This window comes from Ursus americanus, chromosome 17, assembly GCF_024610735.1.
Source record: "Ursus americanus isolate L20-20 chromosome 17, mUrsAme1.1.p, whole genome shotgun sequence".
NCBI lineage: Eukaryota > Metazoa > Chordata > Mammalia > Carnivora > Ursidae > Ursus > Ursus americanus.
Window position 1 is genome coordinate 25,227,664 of NC_142143.1, and position 18,244 is coordinate 25,245,907.

The 18,244-nt window shown below is 43.3% G+C and overlaps 1 protein-coding gene across 3 annotated transcripts in view; it reads left to right on the forward strand.

Annotated features, from left to right (window-relative positions):
• Positions 1-18,244, forward strand: part of TMCC3 (transmembrane and coiled-coil domain family 3) — a 256,361-nt gene that overhangs the window by 224,707 nt on the left and 13,410 nt on the right. Inside the window, exon 1 of one of the 3 annotated variants that reach the window (XM_087868856.1) lies at positions 150-16,096. The exons of the other annotated variants lie outside the window; for them this stretch is intronic. The gene's annotated coding sequence lies outside the window, so the exon portion shown is untranslated. Of the gene's footprint in view, positions 1-149; positions 16,097-18,244 lie in introns of those variants that run through there. 3 annotated transcript variants of the gene reach the window in all.

An 18,244-nucleotide genomic window follows, 5' to 3' on the forward strand; every position in this document is an offset into this window, starting at 1 on the left:
ATGTAATGTTCCATGATTCATTAATTGCGTATAACACCCAGTGCACCATGCAGTACGTGCCCTCCTTACTACCCATCACCAGCCTATCCCAATCCCCCACCCCCCTCCCCTCTGAAGCCCTCAGTTTGTTATTGAGATTTTTTTTTTTTTTTTTTAGATTTTTTATTTATTTATGTGACAGAGAGACAGCCAGCGAGAGAGGGAACACAGCAGGGGAGTGAGAGAGAGGAAGAAGCAGGCTCCCAGTGGAGGAGCCCGATGTGGGACTCGATCCCGGAACGCCGGGATCACGCCCTGAGCCGAAGGCAGACGCTTTTAACGACTGCGCTACCCAGGCGCCCCTGTTATTGAGATTTTTGATGAAGGATGTTATATAAGTGGAATAAGTGATGGTGCCCAAATCTGCTTGTTATTTAATTTTGCCTAATTATGTTTGTCACTTTCCCACTGTTTATATAAAGTTTTGTTCCTTTGAAAAGTGTGCCTGTTAATAAGATAAACATGCCCTTGCCTCTAATGAGATATGATTGAACACTTTGAGTCAGTCCTATAATATGAAGTGTATATTCACTGATTGTTGACCATGTTTATCCAGGATGAAAAGCATTTGAGCATTTTTTCTCAGACACAAGGATTGTGTGCGGTACTTACAGATTCATATTTACAATGCTTTATTAGTAGAACATCAGTCATAACAATATCTGAAGTAATGAATGACATCAGAAGCATCATCAAGTATAGAAATCAATGACATTTCAGTTCATCAAATTCAGGGTAATATCTTGGGCTGAATGAGGTTTCATAATGTTCTCAGTGAATCTTGAACAGATGGTTCTTTAACATTTTGAAATGCTGAATAAGGTAGGTGGACTCAGTTGAATTAATAAAGTACACCACATTGGAGTACTCTTACATCGTTAGCAGCCCCTGGAGTCTTAGTAAGGCCATCAGCTTTCCCAGTGTTAGGCAAAAAGAAAACCCCATCATTCATATGTCTTAGGGAACCAGCATGAGTAAAGCCTCTTTAGAAAGGCAGTCTTCTGACTGAGCATGAAGTAAGTTTTCCGACAGTAATTCGGCACATAGGCAGTTTTGTAGTAAGCTCAGAACAGGTGTCCTGAGAGTTCTTGCGGTCTCATTGGAAAGTTAGGGCTCTAGGCCAGGTACGGACCCAGGATTTGCGTCATTATAGTTGCCAGTGAAGAGAAAAAAAGCATCTGGCGTTGAAACTTTTCCAGATAGCTTTCTTTCCTTCACATGCCTCCCCCCCCCCTTTACTAATCTAATTTGGATTTTAAAATTTTTTCAGATGGAATTTGAGTCGTAATGGATCTGCAGTGTGGTTAGGTATATTGTGGTGCTTTCCTACAGTCAGAAGAACCTGGGATATTTTCAACTATGGCTTAGAGTGAGCAGAATATAATTTCGGCATACATTGAAGGATTTCACTTTTCAATCCAGAAATAAAAGACAAAAGGAAGCATAGCCTTCAGGGAAGTCATCTTTAGCTCCTGCCTTTTCTTTCATTTTATGTAAAAATTTTGTCCTTTGTAATCTGTGGAGCCTCTGATAAAAGCAGTAGGGCTGCAATCACTAGAATGTGTTTAGCCTCTCATGTCTCCAGAAGAGAGAGGAGTAGAGATGGGATAAATTATCTCACGTATTCGTGGGGCAAAATGCCTGATTTCTCATCATGGTATTGGTATTATTATTTTAGGTGAGAACTCAGCTGTCCTTAGCCTCAAATGATTTTTTTTTAAATAGTGGATTTGGTTATAGGATCTCCGCATCTCACACAGAGGCCCAGTTAGTGTTGGTATTGTGATGCAGTGTGAGCGTACAGGCATACACTGACCAAATCCTACAGATTAATGAATTCTTCTTATGTCACTGTGTACACAGCACTTGAACTGTATCCAAAATCCCTATGTACAGTATAACCACATTTCTGTTTTTAAAAGAATCTAAACAGTGTCTGTATTTAAGGGAGGATTTTATGGGTGGGTGATTTTTTTCTCCCTATGCTTTTTGATATCTCAAAATCTTTACTTGTCAATATTTTTAAAAGATTTTATTTATTTGAGAGATAAAGCACCTGTGGCGCTTACATATGGGGAGGGGCAGAGAGGGAGGGGAGAGGGACAAGCTGACTCTGCGCTGAGCACAGAGCCCAGTGGAGGCCTCAATCCCACAACCCTGAGATCAGGACCTGAGCCGAAACCAAGAGTCAAACGCTCAACCAGCGGAGCCACCCAGACACCCCTATTTCTTAATGTATTTATGATTTAAAAAAATCTCCACTGACTTTTAAAACCCTGGCTTCCTCTTGCCTGCGTGGTCAAGTGTCAAGTCTTGCGTGGCCTGTGGAGCCAGCTGTAGGCTGTCTGCATTCTGTCTCGTGCCTCTGCCTTTCGGAAATGCTTGCCCTGACCTCTTTTTTTTGCCCCAGCCCTCAACTGTACCCTCATTTAGAACAACACGTTCAATCCTTCTAAATTCCGGACACCTCAGGAAACCGTTAGTTTCTCAAATATTCTACTTTTTGCCTCTGTGGTCACATTGTGCTCTTTGCTCGGTTCTTTTGGCTGATTTTTGAGTCGCCTCTTCTGTGTCCAAATCAAGTATCATCTTCTTAGAAGCTGTTTCACTGAAGGCTTCTGGTTACTTATCTCTGCCTCTTTATTCCTTATGGTACCTATGGCATTCTTCCGCAGTTGTGTGGGTCTGTATGTCTCGTGTCCAAGCAGGAGCTCCGGGAGCAGAGTTTGTCACATTCACCTTTCTGACGCTGGTACTTTCAGCATACCGCCTGGCTCACAGAAGATATCCGAAAAAACGTTTTTTGAGTGGAAAATACGTATATTGGGGGTTTGGTTTGGAACCTGAATGAATCAATTCCATTAACTATTAGTTCCATTAACCTAAATTAGTCAATTCCATTAACTATCATAAGAATATTTGGTCTAAATCAATTCCATTAGCTATCATAAAAACATTTGGCTTAACTCTAATTGTACTTTGTGTGCTTTTAGTTAAATCTGAGAAACATTGGCTTTCTAAATAACTATTATGTAATGAACCAGGGCATTCACAATCTGCATCAAAAATGGTGTTTTGGATGTTGCTGCATTTTGCAGAATTTAGGATTAAATATCTTTGCATCTAAATCTGATGTTTAATTATGCCCCAAATATTAGTGCTTTGCTAGTATGCCATACAGATTTCCGGGCTTTCTCTGTGTTTTGAGCATTTGCATTTTAGTTGTTACTTTTTTGAGGGGTAACTTGCCGTAAAGTGCATACATCTGAAATGTACACTTGGACAATTTTTACCTGTGTGTGCACTGCGTAGCTACCACCTGCATCAGCATTGTTGGCACCTCAGCTCTCCCTTGTGCCACCTTCTGGCAAATCCTTCTCCCTACCCCTGCTTCCCAGCAAGGGTGACCTACCACAGTTCCAACCTCCAGATCAGGAAAATCCTATAGCCTGTACGTTTTTGTGTGTGATTTCTTTCATTAAGTGTGACAGATTCATCTGTGCTGTGTTAATAGCTATTCATTCTTCTTTTTTTAAAGATTGATTTATTTATTTTAGAGAGCAGGCGTGGACAAAGGGAGAGGGAGAGAGGGAATCCCAGGCAGACTCCCTGTCGAGCAGGGCTTGATACCACAATCCCGAGATTGTGACCTGAGCTGAAATCAAGAGTCAGACGCTCAACTGACTGAGCCACCCAGGTGCCCTAGCTGTTCATTCTTGTTAGTTGCTGCATATGCTTTTTGCTTCATATTCATTTTGGTGAGTAAGATTCATTATAAGGAAGAGTACATATTCAATGTGTATTACCTGGTATGTGCTGGGGGCTTCCAGCTTCCCAGACCTAGTAATGGTAGAATGGGCCTTAGAGGTTGCCGAGGTCAGCCACCTTGTTTTCTCAAATGAGGGACCTAAGACTGAAGAGTTCACTAGACCCCCAGGTCCCCGACTCACCTAGTTCAGGTTTCTTCCTAGGGTCAGGAAGAAACTATGACTACGTTCTGTCACAGTTCAAACCTGGTTGTATGGATGACCCTAGTCAACAGGGAGGCATTCTTGGGAATTTAGAAATCCATCATCAGCAAGACTTAAACATGTTGGCCCTTAAATGGTAAGGATGTCAATTATCTAAAGATTTCCATAACACTTCCCTGTTGGTATCAATTACATGAGGTCTTACTCTGTTCATGGAATTTATTCTTTTACAAGAACCAGTTCTTGAGAAGAAAGGGGGAAAGTTTTAATCCATGCATATGCTTATTATGACTTTTGCAGTTTCAGTGCACTGTCTTGATTTTTTGTTGTTCGCAGGTGTAGTCGTTTTAAAGCCTTGATGAAAACCACAAAGCTTTTCTCTAGGATGAGAAGTCTTAGGGTAGTGATGAGCACTGGGTATTGTACGCAACTAATGAATCATTGAACACTACATCAGAAACTAATGATGTGTACTATATGTTGGCTAATTGAATTTAAATTAAAAAAAAGAAGAAGTCTTAGGGTAAACTCTGAGTTCACAGTTTTACTTTGCAAGTAGAAAACTGTTCCTTGATCAGATAGCTTACTGCTAAGGAAGTAATGATTCGCAGAAAGTTTCATAGAAAGAATGTTGTGGGAGAGATTAGTGGACTCAGCAACGCAAAGTTTATTGACCCCACTGGCCAGTAAATAGCCGTAGAACATTCTTCAGTATGTTAGAGCCTCTTTAAATAAAATTATCAAACACGAAACATGTGGCTTGTCTTTTTCCGAATTATAAAGCACTGTTTTTCAAACAGGATTGAATCCCATTTATTGGTCATGGAATGAATTTAATGCATAATAGCTATCATATTTTTATATGGAAAAGTAGAAGGAAGAGTACAGCAGATACTCATCTACCTTATCCAGATTCAGTAATTAAATTTTTCATACTTACATTATGTAGTGTGTATGTAATCTGTTTCAAAATAAGTCACTGCAGACATCAGGGTACTTTGTTTCTGACGTGTATACAAAAATAAGGAGTTTTTCCACACAATAAAATTAACATACCCTAACAAAATTAATTATAATTTACTCATATGCTGTGGTCCAAAAAATGAGCTAACTTTATTTTAAAATATATGCTTGTGGTTGGGTTGCATGTAGTAAAGATAAGTATTATTTCATAAAACTTGTTTCGGTTACATACGTGTGTGTATAGATGTACACATCTATGTATGTATGTATTGATAAATACGTATCTCTTACTGTGGGTCTCCTTCAGAATTTGGAACTAGGGCTTTATAGCAGTAATATAGCAGTATAGAGAAGGTGGTTACGTAAATAAATATTTGCTGCGCAGTGATATGGCTAGTTCTGGTCTGAGTGTCATATGGCATCTGAAAGAGTGAGTGCTTTCAGTAACCTAAAAATCCAGCAAGGAAGATAAAACAAGAAGGGTCCCTCTCAACAGTCTTAATAAGAACCGGAATGGATCGGAAGGGAGAGGAAGTAACATGGGCAGGAGTTCATGGAAGAAATCTCGGAGGGATGGTAGGATTTGGATCGGACAGAGGTCTCGGAAAGGGTATGCCCAGAAGGGAATGACGTAAGTACTGAGGTGGAACGGAGGTGCAGAAGTGTGTTCGGTGCACTGTGGTGCTGAGGTCCGTCAGGGAAGTGGTGGAAGGACGGAGAAAGACCTAGGGTAGTTGGAATAGGAAATGTTACTCAGGGATTAAGTACCAGCAGGAGGAAAAACCCAGTTCCTTTATTAAAGGAAGAGCCATTGTACAGCTTGTCCAGTGTTCTTGTGTGAAGCAAGCGGAAGTGGAGAAGGTGAGCATAATGACTCTCCATGGCCGCGTTGAAGAAGTAAAACATCACCGTGAAACCTGTTTAAACTCTTGCCCTTTGTCTGGATGAGGTAGTAAGTGGGGGTGTGGATTCAGGTAGGCGGATCTGGGGATAGCAGGGAAGGGTCGATCTAGGGAGAAATTATCGGACACAGAAGAGGATTTGTGACATCTTGAGTCAGGGGTGGAGAGAGAACCTGGGTAAAATGAGAACATGATGCCATTGAGAGAGAAGCTCATGGAATTCACTCTAACCCGGTTTGAGAAAACCCCACATATCCGTAAAAACAAGCTTGCTTGACCCAACGCTCTCAAGAATTAGTTTAGGAGGCTTGTTACAGGAAGTAGCAAGTTACAATCATTAGATTTTCTAATACAGTTTTTCCTTGTTTTGCTTAAAGGTGTGGGGAGATGTCAGACATCTCTCTTTAGGGCCTTAATTTAGAGTCCTCGTTTTACCAAAGTAGCAACATAGAAGACCTTGATCCCTATTTAACAACTTCAGGACCAGATACTGAGATTTTAAGTTTCAGTCATTTGAGGTCTTGTACCTTTTCAAAAGTTGGATTTAGTCGCTCAGGTAGTAGGTATTCTGCTTTTGGGTAAATGGGAATCTTTTGAGAAAATTCTCTTGACTGTTCAGTTCCGGTTCATTGAAACTTGATTCTGAAGGGGCATCCCGTGTGGGTTGAGACCCTGCTTGTCTTTTCTCCTCCTGTGTCTCCCCTGCAGGATGCACGTGCACACACAAGCAGAGTCCGTGGAGCGGGGCGGTGAGGGAATTGTCACCTTCCACTGGAAGAGCTTAATCGTGGTGACAGCAGCAGTGTGGCTCTTGGCTTTGGACTTTTCTGAAGTTCCTGCTTGCTTGGGGTGCATTGTGTTGGATAAACGGTAGCCTGCACTTAGAGCACCTAATTCTGCACAAGGCCCTGTTCTAAGCACTTCACAATTATTCATTCATTTAATCTTCACGATTGCCCTTTGAAGTAGGTACTGCTGTCTCTGCTTTACAGATTGAGGAAACTGAGGCATAGAATAAGCAACTTCCTTTGATGATACATTTAATGTGGCAGAGCTGGGATTTGAACCTGTGCGGTCTGGCTCTGAATCTGCTTTTAACTACTAACGTATGCTACCACTGTGATATAATTAGCCTCTGTTCAGGACCCATGGCTTTGGAATTGGGGCTTTCCCGTGCGTCTCAGCTGGCTGGTTGCTTGCAAGTGTTTTGAGTAGGCCCTGGAAGGTTGTGCCCTCTGGAAATATTGTCAACCCAGATATAGGCCTGGGAGGTAAGAAAGGTCATGGGATAGTGTTTGTCTTAAAAATCACAATCCACAATTCAATTTATTTCTTTGTAGTTTACTTTTTTCCAGGTTATAAAACAATGTGTTCCTAGAGGACTATCCTCTATCCAAAATACAAATCTTCAGTGCTTTTAAACTGCTGTGGCTCTGGGAGAAGGAAGCCTCCTCTTCCCTTCATCTTGGTAGCAGAGCCTCTAATGATTATATACCTACCAGGGCTATAGCCAGAAGTGGGACTTGATGTGCAAACTGGCGTTGAGAATCATCATTATTGGTTCAAACAGAAGCAGCCTACATATTTTATTCAAGATATCTCGGGGGTTAAGCTAGTTTCTTCTCTAACTTTGTGCCTAGTAAAGGGTCTGGCGTACCGCAGCAGGCTCTCGGTGAAAGGCCTTGGAGCCGGCTGGAGTCACAGCCCTGTGGCTCACTGGCTTTATGACTTCAGACAAGCCACTTGCTTTTTCCATCTGTAAAGTAGGAGTAATTATTCTAATCTCCTGTTCTTGAAAGGAAAACTAAATAATGTATGTGAAACGTGTAGAAAATTATATGATGCTTAAGTCTTTAACTGGTAGCTTCTCTTTTTAAAATTAATTTGTACTGTTTTGCCAAGATCCTGTCCTCTCTCGGACCATTCTTCTTGAGGCCTGCTTTTGTCCTTTAAAAGAAATCATTGCCTTCTTGGACTTTGGAGGATAAAAGGACTCCTTTATTTTTGTGTTCACTTTCCATTATGATTTCCTAAGGGACAGAGAAATACACTTGTTACTATTGCTGCTGCAGTAGATGTATTATTTTTTTAAGTTTTTCATTTAATGCAGTACCAGACTGCACGCATCCTTACGCCATCACAGATAATGGAGTGGTATCTTAGAGGGAGCAGGCATGCGGATTCTCAGCGACAGTTATGATGGTGACCGCAGGGAAGATGTCACTTAGGGAGGAAGGGAATAGTACACCTGCGTATTCTGTATATTGTGGATCTTAATAATTGTCATTTGTTAATTGGTCACCTGTATTCTGTTTGGAGCAACAGAAAGCCATGCAACACATCAATTTTTGAATACTTGATCTCTTGCACAAATCATGAGCCATTAACTGACTGTGGTCCAGTCTGTCTTGGAAGATAATCCTGGATAACCTCAGCTGCAGGTTCTCCTTGATCTCATAGCTAACAGCTGAGAGATTGTGAACATGCGGGACAACTGGCTGCCCCAGTTGGCTGTTTGTCTACCATTGATTGAGCAACAGAGACTAAGGTCCTATTGAGGAAGGAATGTGGGGTAGGACACAGGTGGCTTATTGGACATTGCGTCCCTTTGAGGCTGCAATATAGTGGGGTGCCATATGTTCTACAGATATTTAGATACTGAGCAGAATAAGCACTGTTAAAGGGGTAAATGCAAATTTTGTTGAGAGCAAAAAGGAAGCAGTCAGTTCTAGCTGAGCATTGGGGTGGGGGTAGCTTTGTGGAAGAGGCGGTATTTGAACTGGTCCTTGAAAGGTAAATTGGGGTGGAGGCCTGCAAGGCCACGCTAGGGGTGAGGAACACACTGAAATGGAAAAGTGCATGAGGCATTCAGGGGCTTATCGGAGTAATGGAATAAGATAAAGGCTAACAGCTTGGACTTTGGTACAAGTCCTGGTTATTTGATGCCTCCCCATTCCAAATCTATAAAGCACAGTTATTGACACCTACTTCGTGGAGCTGTGGGGATTAAATGAGGGTATATAAAACTCCAACCTAACTCTGGTGCCTTGTGCATAGATGTGCTCAAAATATCATTATGGACGAGTCTCCTGGAATATGGCTAAGATAGGGCCCTGATCAAGAGAGTTCTAAATTCTTTGCTAAGGATTTCACTCTTTAGGGGATTTTTTTTTATTACCTTTTCCTTCCTTCCTTCCCTACCACCCTCCCTCCCTCCCTTCCTTCCTTCCTTGGGGCTTGAACTCATGATTCCGAGATCAAGAGTCACATGCTCTACTGACTGAGTCAAGCACCCCTAGTCTAGGGAATTTTAAATGTTTTCATAAGGAACAGGACATGATCTGGTTTATCTTTTAAAAACATAGTTTAGGGGCGCCTGGGTGGCACAGCGGTTAAGCGTCTGCCTTCGGCTCAGGGCGTGATCCCGGCGTTCTGGGATCGAGCCCCACATCAGGCTCTTCCGCTATGAGCCTGCTTCTTCCTCTCCCACTCCCCCTGCTTGTGTTCCCTATCTCGCTGGCTGTCTCTATCTCTGTCGAATAAATAAATAAAATCTTTAAAAAAAAAAAACATAGTTTAATTTGGCCCAAGGCGATCAGAGTTTTTATATTGCTTGGCCTCATTTGAAGCCTAACACAACTTCCATACAAAAAACAAATACTAGAATGTTGATTGAATGTGCTTTTCGTGGACATTAAAGTTTTTTTCCTTGAATATGATGCTATTTATGATTTTGGTAGAATGAAAGGGAGATTTTTATTTCTAATTGCCATTTGGTGATAATACTCCTGGCTTACGTTAGAAAAAAATAAAATTGCATAAAGGAAATAAGTTCCATATTGCAAAAGGGAAAGAAACTAATAAGGATCAGCTTTTTTCTACTTCAAAATTAAGTGTATTATTTCTAAGCCCTATCTGATGGTTAGCTGTGTTCTGATCTATTTATAACAAAATTCTATACTACAGATTATCCAGTACATAGGCAATTTTTTTTATAGTACCCCAAACAAATTAAACCCTGTCCTGCAGAGAATAACTTAATGATGAGGTTTAGGTTTGCTTTGGGGATGTACTTTGGGGTCCGAGTATCAAGTTCTATTTCCTGGCCCAGTCTTATTAAGCAACTTTTCGAAGGACACAAGCCAAGCTGTGACCTTTAGTGTGGCTTTTTGTGGGTGCCCTGGCAATGGGGGACAGAAGAGGTTGTGCCAGTTTTATGACCACATTCCCCCTTGTACATATGGGAGTGCGAGTAGAGCATTCACCTCCAAGCAGGATGACATACCTCGCATCTGTAGATTAAGGTCCACCTCCCTCTTTCTCCTAAGGGGTTATGATAAGGCACATGAGAAACAGAGTAGCAATAATATCCAAAAATAAAAAAAAATTTTTTTTTAAAGTAGGGTAAGGCTAATGTGACAGTTACTCATTTGGTTCTGAACTTCCTAGCACCCAAGGCACAAAGGGAAATAAGATGATTGTTCTCTGATAGACACCCCTATTGTGTTGACTATTATATTCACTTTATGTATTTATCTAAGAAGCTGTACGTTAGTAGACAAATTACTTTCCCTTGTAGGGACAATTACTTTTCCTGGGGAAGGTACCTCTAATGAACAGAATATGGATTGAAATGAAAGTCACTTGGGTTCATAGCTGCTGTTTTTAAAACAGGCATTAGGCCAAGTGAGAGATTTGCAAGGATTCTCCCAGTGCTGAGAGTCTAACTTCTGTTGCAGGTCAGTCCCACTCATGTGAAGTTAGTCGTTGTCGTTGTCAGGTGTGTCTGAGAGGGAGCTAAGAAGTCCTCCAAGACCTTGTTTGGACAGGAGATGCTGAAAGACTGCAAGACAGTGCTGGCTTCAGGGTTATCGTTCAGAAACTTCAATTAAGCGCACGTTCTTCCCAAGAACCCCCACCCTCTGCCTCTTGGGGGTGAGGGAGGTAGTGAGTAAATGCCCTTCTTCCTGCTCACTGGCTAAGGGCTTGCAGACCCATTTTTCCTCCTCCTTCAGAGCTGCCCCTCCTACCTCGGTTCCTGGGGGGTTCTCCTGGAGTGTTGTCTGGTATTTCCACCTCTCCCCCCTCCCCCAGCCCTCAAGACGAGCGCTCAGTCCTCTTTCCGGACAGGTTTTAGGGACACATGCTGCCAGAAACTGGTGGTGAGTAACTCCCCTGGTGGCAGGGATTCCAGCCCGCCCCCCCGGAAGTGCTCAGTTCAGTGCCCTGGGGTTCTCACACCCCTCAGTTCTAAGTGAAGGAAGTAAAAGCCACAGTGATGTTTATTCTGCATTTAGTCCTAAAATTGGGGTTTCCTGCTTCCCCTTCTTTAGAACACACCATCCCACATCTCCCCACCAGAAGGAACTGGGAGCCCTTCCTTCTAGAAGGCTGTGTTCTTACTGCCCAGCCTGAGAGGTGAGGGGCAGGTGATAGGGGCTTGCTTCCCTTTCCCAAACTTGCCTGTCTTTGAGGTACAGGTGATGCCCAGAGACTCCTTTCTCCTTGAAAGAGCCCCCTTTTGGTGTCGCTTCACATGCCTGTATGGTCCCTGCCCCAAGGGACCGTAGCTGTCCCTCACCTACAGTTGGTGTTTGGCGTATGTTTTCGATTTTCATTACCCTAGGCTTCCTCATCTGGCCTTTCCCCCCTTTCATTTAATTCTTCAGTGGGTTATACAGCATCCAGGAAGTCTTTACCGGGTCAGACTCATTTTGTAAGGGATGAGTTTGTATTAATCAAAAGTGTGAGTTAGAAGCTATTTTGAAGACATCTACATTTTCTAGTGCATGTGACTCCAAGTAGGTTACCACGGCTGCCTGGTAGAGGCTTAATGAGAAGATAATTATTTCTAATTACAGTATCGAGTGTTTGTAAGTGCTTGAAGATGCTTGAAGAATTTGTTTTTGAGAGCCTTAAACACTTGGTCTAATCGCCTTTCGTCTGTTAATTTGCAGTGTCTGGATAAAGGATTGGGCCAGCAAAGGGTCGTGTACTCCAGCCCCTGTTCCTTATGATCCTTAATCCCAGAGTAATGAGGTGAACGTCACCTGCAGGCCAGAACTAGAACTTCTGATGCTGTTTCTTTTGTCAGTGATGCTAAGAGAGGAAGAGGCAGGAAACAATAAAACCTTCATGGTTAAACTAGTGACTCAGTTCCTGTCCTGAACATCGTGAACTTTGGAAAAGTTCAGTCCTTTTTCTGGGAAGATTTTTCTGACACACACACTTTAAAGAAGTTCACGGTGTACTCTTGTCAGACCCCAACTACAGAAGGAAGTATTCTTTGTCTAAACTAATTAGAACAAACATTTTATGAAGACACTTTACCAATAAAATATCCTTTTGGGCACTCTATGGAGAGCTCTAAGATCTTTCATTTCTAGCGGGTAGTGGGAGGGAAAGTGGCGTTCTTCTATACCAGAGGTACCGAATATTCTGCATAGGTGTCCACATGTGTGTGTTCGTTGTGTCATGATAAGGAAGCTTAGCACAGCTTACGTACTTCTCCAGTGCAGGTTAGCTCCTTTAGCAAGAAAACGAGGTCTTGGGTGCTTAGGGTCTAGGGATTTGCTTGGCTTCCCAGGGTTCCATGTTTACTGAATGGCGTGATATTTTGCAAGCGCGTGTCTGATCACCACAGAGCAGCAGGAGGGAAGATGGCTTAGTGGTGTCGTTTGTATTACTAGCCGCAAAGTGATACGAAGCTCACGTTTTTTGGTAGAACATAAAAAAGGTATCTCCTAAAGGGCCGTGCTGGGCAGCACCTTGTTCTCTCTGCATGATCACCCAGCCTACGGAAGGGTGGTCTTCCCTTTTCTCCAGGCAGATTCATGGCTTTTCTACTGAGCACCTTTCCCCATGTGCATCCAGAACTGAACCCCTCAGTTGTTAGGCCCTTAGACGGGCTTGCCTCTTCCCCGTGGGTCTCTTATCTCACTTCTCTGGTTTTTACCTTCTCTCATTCTGTCTTGTCTTAGTGACTGTAAATGCTTGCCCATGATTACAGCATGGACAAAGGAGAATGGGTGGACAGGCCGTATCCAACCTGAGATTGGTGTGGTGGCAGCCAGCAGCCCCAGGGCTGTGGTGCGGGTAGGCAGTGGGTGATGATTTCAAGTTTAGCCTGTGGGAGGGCGAGTGTGCTGACAGAGCCGTCTAAACCAAATGCAGAGTGTTCGTGCAAGTCTGGGTGCCCGTGGAAGGGACACTGTGGAATGGGTTCTTACACAGTTGGTGGCTGAACTTAGGTCTTACAACGTCTTGCATGTTTCATGTATCAGAGTTAAGCCCCAACTAAGCTATTTATTATCTATGGAGGACCTCAAGAAACATATATATTCTTTTTTTTTAAATATTTAATTTGTTTATTGACAGAGACAGAGAGAGTGAGCACAAGTAGACAGGGGTAGACAGAGGGAGAAGCAGGCTCCCCACTGAGCAGGACCCTGGGGTCATGGCAGACGGTTAACCCACTGAGCCACCTAGGCGCCCCACATATATATTCTTTATAAGCCTTGCTTTTCTCATCAGATAGGGTTAGCGTGCAGAATATGTGAATACTAAAAAAAAATATGTAGCACAATGCGTGACTCATCACACAAGTAGTCATTGTTAGGGAGGCAGGCTCCGGAGACAGACCGCCTGGGTTTCAGTCTTCACTCTGTCATTTACTGGTCGTGTGCCCCGAGGCAACTTAACTTCTCTGGGCCTAGTTTTCTCATTTGTAAAATAGTAATAATAGTAGAACCCATCTCAGATTTTTTAATAAGTGAGATGCGACACATGTCTCTACCATGACATTTTTCCTCCTGGGCATGTGGTAGGATTTTACTTCCCTGTCCTGTACTTCCCTTGAGATTAGCTAAGCCCACTGCAGTGAACAGGGGAAACCACAGGTGTCTCTTCTGGTGGAAGTCTTGAGGCCCCAGCGAGTGATTCAGCAAGTCCCCTGCCGTGGCCCCAGCAATATCACAGAAGGTTGTCCTAGAGGCTCCCTCACGGCCCGGCCCCCCAGCTGAGTACCATCTGTCTTGTTAGCATGAGCAAAAAATGAACCTTTTCTTTTTTTTCGTCTTTTTCTTTAAACCACTGAGATTTTGGCATTATTGCCACAGCAAAGCCTAGCACATTCTGAGTGGCAAGCCGTAGGAACAGCCTTGCCTCTGGACTTGAAGTTAGATTCTAGCCAAAATGAGTGAGAGTACAGAATGTCAGCTATGTTGGCTCGGACACCTGGCCACAAGGACTTGGGAGCGCCTTTGGATACTTGCAGCTCCTTTGTGGGCCTCTGAAAGCACCCTCGTGGGTGCTGGGAAATACTGTTGCCCGGGGAAATGACAGGAGTTTGAAGGACCTGACTCTTTCCTTGTACGACTGAGCTTGAGCAGCTTTCCTTGATGCCGAAGGTTCATTGTACCCGGCCTCGGCTGTTCTCCCTCCCTAATTCTGATCTCTCCATGCCTCTGCATATTCGGGCCCCTCTGTGACCCCCAGAGCCTCAGCCTGTGCCCTCTAGGCATCCAGCCCAGTTCTTCGCTTTCCCTTTCCCAGTTCTCGTGGGTGGGGTTTTGGGTGGTGTGCCTCTGCCTGGGCTGTCCTTCCCTTTTGTTCATTTTCCTCTGGAGCTTTTAGGGGTTAAATGTGAAACGTCATGGAGAGAGCCCTCTCAGGAAGCCTGCACAGTGTGTCCGAGCAGCGCTGTCATTGATTGAGCTGGGCCTGGCTTCCCGGTGAGCAAGGTGAGCTCACTTACGCTGTGTTGGAAGCTTGGATTGTTGCAGAGATGACTCAGAGTCCGTTTTTGATGTTAGTCCAGGGCCTAGGCTTTTCTGTAGCCTTTGTTCCAGAACACTGAGGTGACAGGGGAAATGATTTTGCTGCCGGAAGGAAAACATTATTAGGAATGGCTTTTCACTAAGATGCTGGTGGTCTGCCTTTCACATAAACCAAGAATAACCAAGTAATTCCAAGAGTACTGAAAGGGGCTAGCAGTCATTTTTAAAAATAGCATCTCTTCTGCCAAAATGGTAAAATTCCTGTTCATTAATTTTTTGAGTTGGAAAATACGGAAACGCAATAAAAAGAATGACTCCTCTTAACCCCACCGTGCAAAAGATAACCATTGTTTGGAGCTTGTTTTCCTTTCCATTTTTACATACAGGTACATCTTTAAATGAAATTGGAATGACAACAATAGCAAACCTTTTTTGAAACCATTCTCTGTGCCAGGAACTCTTTAAGTACTTTATGTGCATGATCTCATGTATCCCTCACAACTCTTTGAAGAAGGGTTATCTCCACTTGACAGAAGAGGAAACTGAGCCACAGAAAGGCGAGGTCGTTTTTCCAAAGTCACACAGCTTGGAAGAGTGGCATCAAGACTGAAACCAAAAGTACTCTTCTCTCCAGAGCCCAGGGTCTTGACTATTTCATGATAATGTCTCACAGTAAAGATAGCTTGGATTAAATTTTATGGAATTTTGTGATGGTAGCTCTGAGTGGTCTGGCTTGATCTCTTTATAGATGAGGAAGTTGAAGCCTACAGAAGTGACTTGACTTAGCTAAGAACACAGAACCAATTGATGTCGGTGCCCAAACTGGAACATGCGTCTCCTAATCCACACGGTTCGCGTGCACATTCACTCCGGGTCAGCTGGGAACCTTTGTCCTCCCTGGGTCTCATCCTGAAACGGCTGTGGTGCGCAGGTGCCCGCAGGGCCGGCTCCAGATTGAGTGGAGGACGGAGGACGCCCACAGCTTTCTCCCCAGCGCATAGACGACATTTCACTTTGAGTTTCGGGAATGTAGGGACATCTAGTAGTGATGTGTACAGCTGGCTCTTAATTACCCTGCAGAGCTAGGGCTATAAAAGGCTATAAAAAGGTGCGGCCCAACAATAGTTTCAACCTTCTACCCTCATCAAACATTTTTAACTGAGATTTGCTGACAAGCAGTACGATTGATTGATTTGAGCTTTGAATGCTGTTGCTCTCCCCAACCTGGACTCTCGAGGACATGCCAAGCATTGTTATAAGTTTAAAGTGAGCCAAAAGTCAGGCGGCTCTCTGCGCAAACATTCCTGAGTTTCGAGGCTGTCCTGGCCCAGCCGTCTCTAAGGGACGAGGCCATTGCACTGTGATGCCAGAGCTGGATGGCCCACTGCGGTGGGGTTGAGCATTAAAGGAGGAACAGGTGGTGACTTACGGCTGCGTTGGGAAGGTAAGGTGTAAAAACCTGTGCATCTTCCAGCATGGTGGACTTCTCAGTACCAAGCAGGTTTGGGTGGTTTTTCTTAAAATAACTTAATCTGATCTTTGAGCTCCAGAGGGTAAAAACAAGGTCTTAGGAGTCTCACAGACAACGTGCAGCAAAAAAGGCAAGAAGAGTGAGTGATAATTAGTCAAAACTAAGGCGTGCTCTTAGGGGTGAGGCTCGTGGTTACCCCTGGAGATGGGGGTGATGTACTTAAGATTGAAAGGGGCATGGCGAGCTTCTGTTTTGTTTTATTGGGTTGTTTTTTGGTTTGTTTGATTTTTAGAGAGGGAGGGAGGGCGAGGGGCTGAGGGAGAAGGAGAGAGAGAAACTTAAGCAGGCTCCATGCCCAGCACAGAGCCTGACTCGGCTGTAACCCTGAGATCACAACCTGAGCTGAAATCAAGAGTTGGAGGCTTGACTGACTGAGCCACCCAGGTGCCCCTTTGTTTTTGTTTGTTTGTTTGTTTGTTTGTTTTCCTGGGTCCTGGTTATACAGTATATCCAGTTTGTGAAAGTTCATGGAGTTTTATTCTTATTAAATGTGCTCCTTTCTGTGTGTAAATCAGACTTCAGTTAAAGTTTAAAAGTCCTTATTTGTATTTGTGTTATCTTGTTGCACACTGATCCTCAGAAAAATCTCCATTTAGTTGAACCAGTTTGAAATTATATAGAAGTTATTACCCAGCTATTGAGAAAACAGCTCTGCCTGAAATTATCAGGTCCATATGGGCAGAACGTCCAAGGTCATTTTGTTGATTCTATTAAAATGTATCTTAAGTGATTTCAGTGACTCTCCTAGAATAAAGAATGATGTCATTTGAGTTCAACAAACATTGACAGCCTCCTGTGAATAGGGACGGAGTTAACACTACAGACTGGGTATAAGTGTGACACGTCTGTCCCCTGAAGGAGCCTGTACTCCATGGGGGATAAAATCCATGGATGAGGGATACAAGGACACGTCAGGTGGTGCCACAGAAGCAACAGGGAGGATCACAGAAAGAACAGGCAGCTTGCTGGTGGACTAGGAACGGCTTCATGGCATAAGTGGGATTTTAAGTGGATCTTCAAGAATATGTGAGATTTTGATAATCAGAAGGGGATGAGCGCTAGGCATCCTTCATATGAGAAAATCCCTAGAAAATTCACATATGTTCCGGGAACTTTGGGTTGTATGGTTCACTTAAGATCAATGGCATCCATTAGGTGCAAGGTGAAGCCTGAAAGGTAAGCTAGACCTTATAGTGGCTGGGTTGTATTATTAATTTGGGAGGCTTTGGGGAACCAAAGGAAGTTTCTGAGAAGTAGAATAGCATAATCAGTGAACATCTCCAATGAAATCACATTGTTGCCTCATAATTGTACAGTTACCACAGATTACCCAGTCTGCCCTGAATAAACATTTTCTAGATTTAGTGCATTCTGTGTTACTGTAATTTGAACCCATTCCTGTTTGGGTTCATTAGTGAGCCATAGGTACATAGTTTCCTTGAGCTCCCTGTGGTCTTCTCTCTAGGACTTCTTTATTCCCTACACCCATCCTTCTATCTTGACCAGGTGACATCACAATATTTTTATCCTTCTTTCTAGTCTTACAATGATTTGGTATTTATTCCCTTCCAGCCTTTCCCATGTGATCCTCTTCTGCCAGATAAAAACACCCAGTGTTTCTTATTCAGAGCAAAATTGTGTGTTGGAAGAGAGGGGCCAGGAAATAATGTTAACAAACTTTTGTGAGTTGTGTAGGAGGACTGACTCACCAACCTGGGATTGTGTCCCACTATGCCATTGGGCTCCTTTCTCTGGGGAAAAGCACTGGGTAGGGTTTCTCGTGGGACAAAGTGATAATACTTCATTGTTGGAAACGAATGCATTCGAGTCTGGGTCACTTGGGCGGGGGTGGAGGGGTGGGGAAGTGTGTTAATATCTTATTAGTATTTTGCTATTTCTGCCTATTCTCCTCTAAAACACAAGATAACTTGTGCCGAACGTTGTCTACCGTTTGGTCTCCATTGAGACTCTGTGTCAAGACATTTTAATCAAAGGGTAGTTAACTTGATAAGTAAGTTGCATTTGTTGAGATGTTACAAAACTTTGTTTAGAGATTGCAAT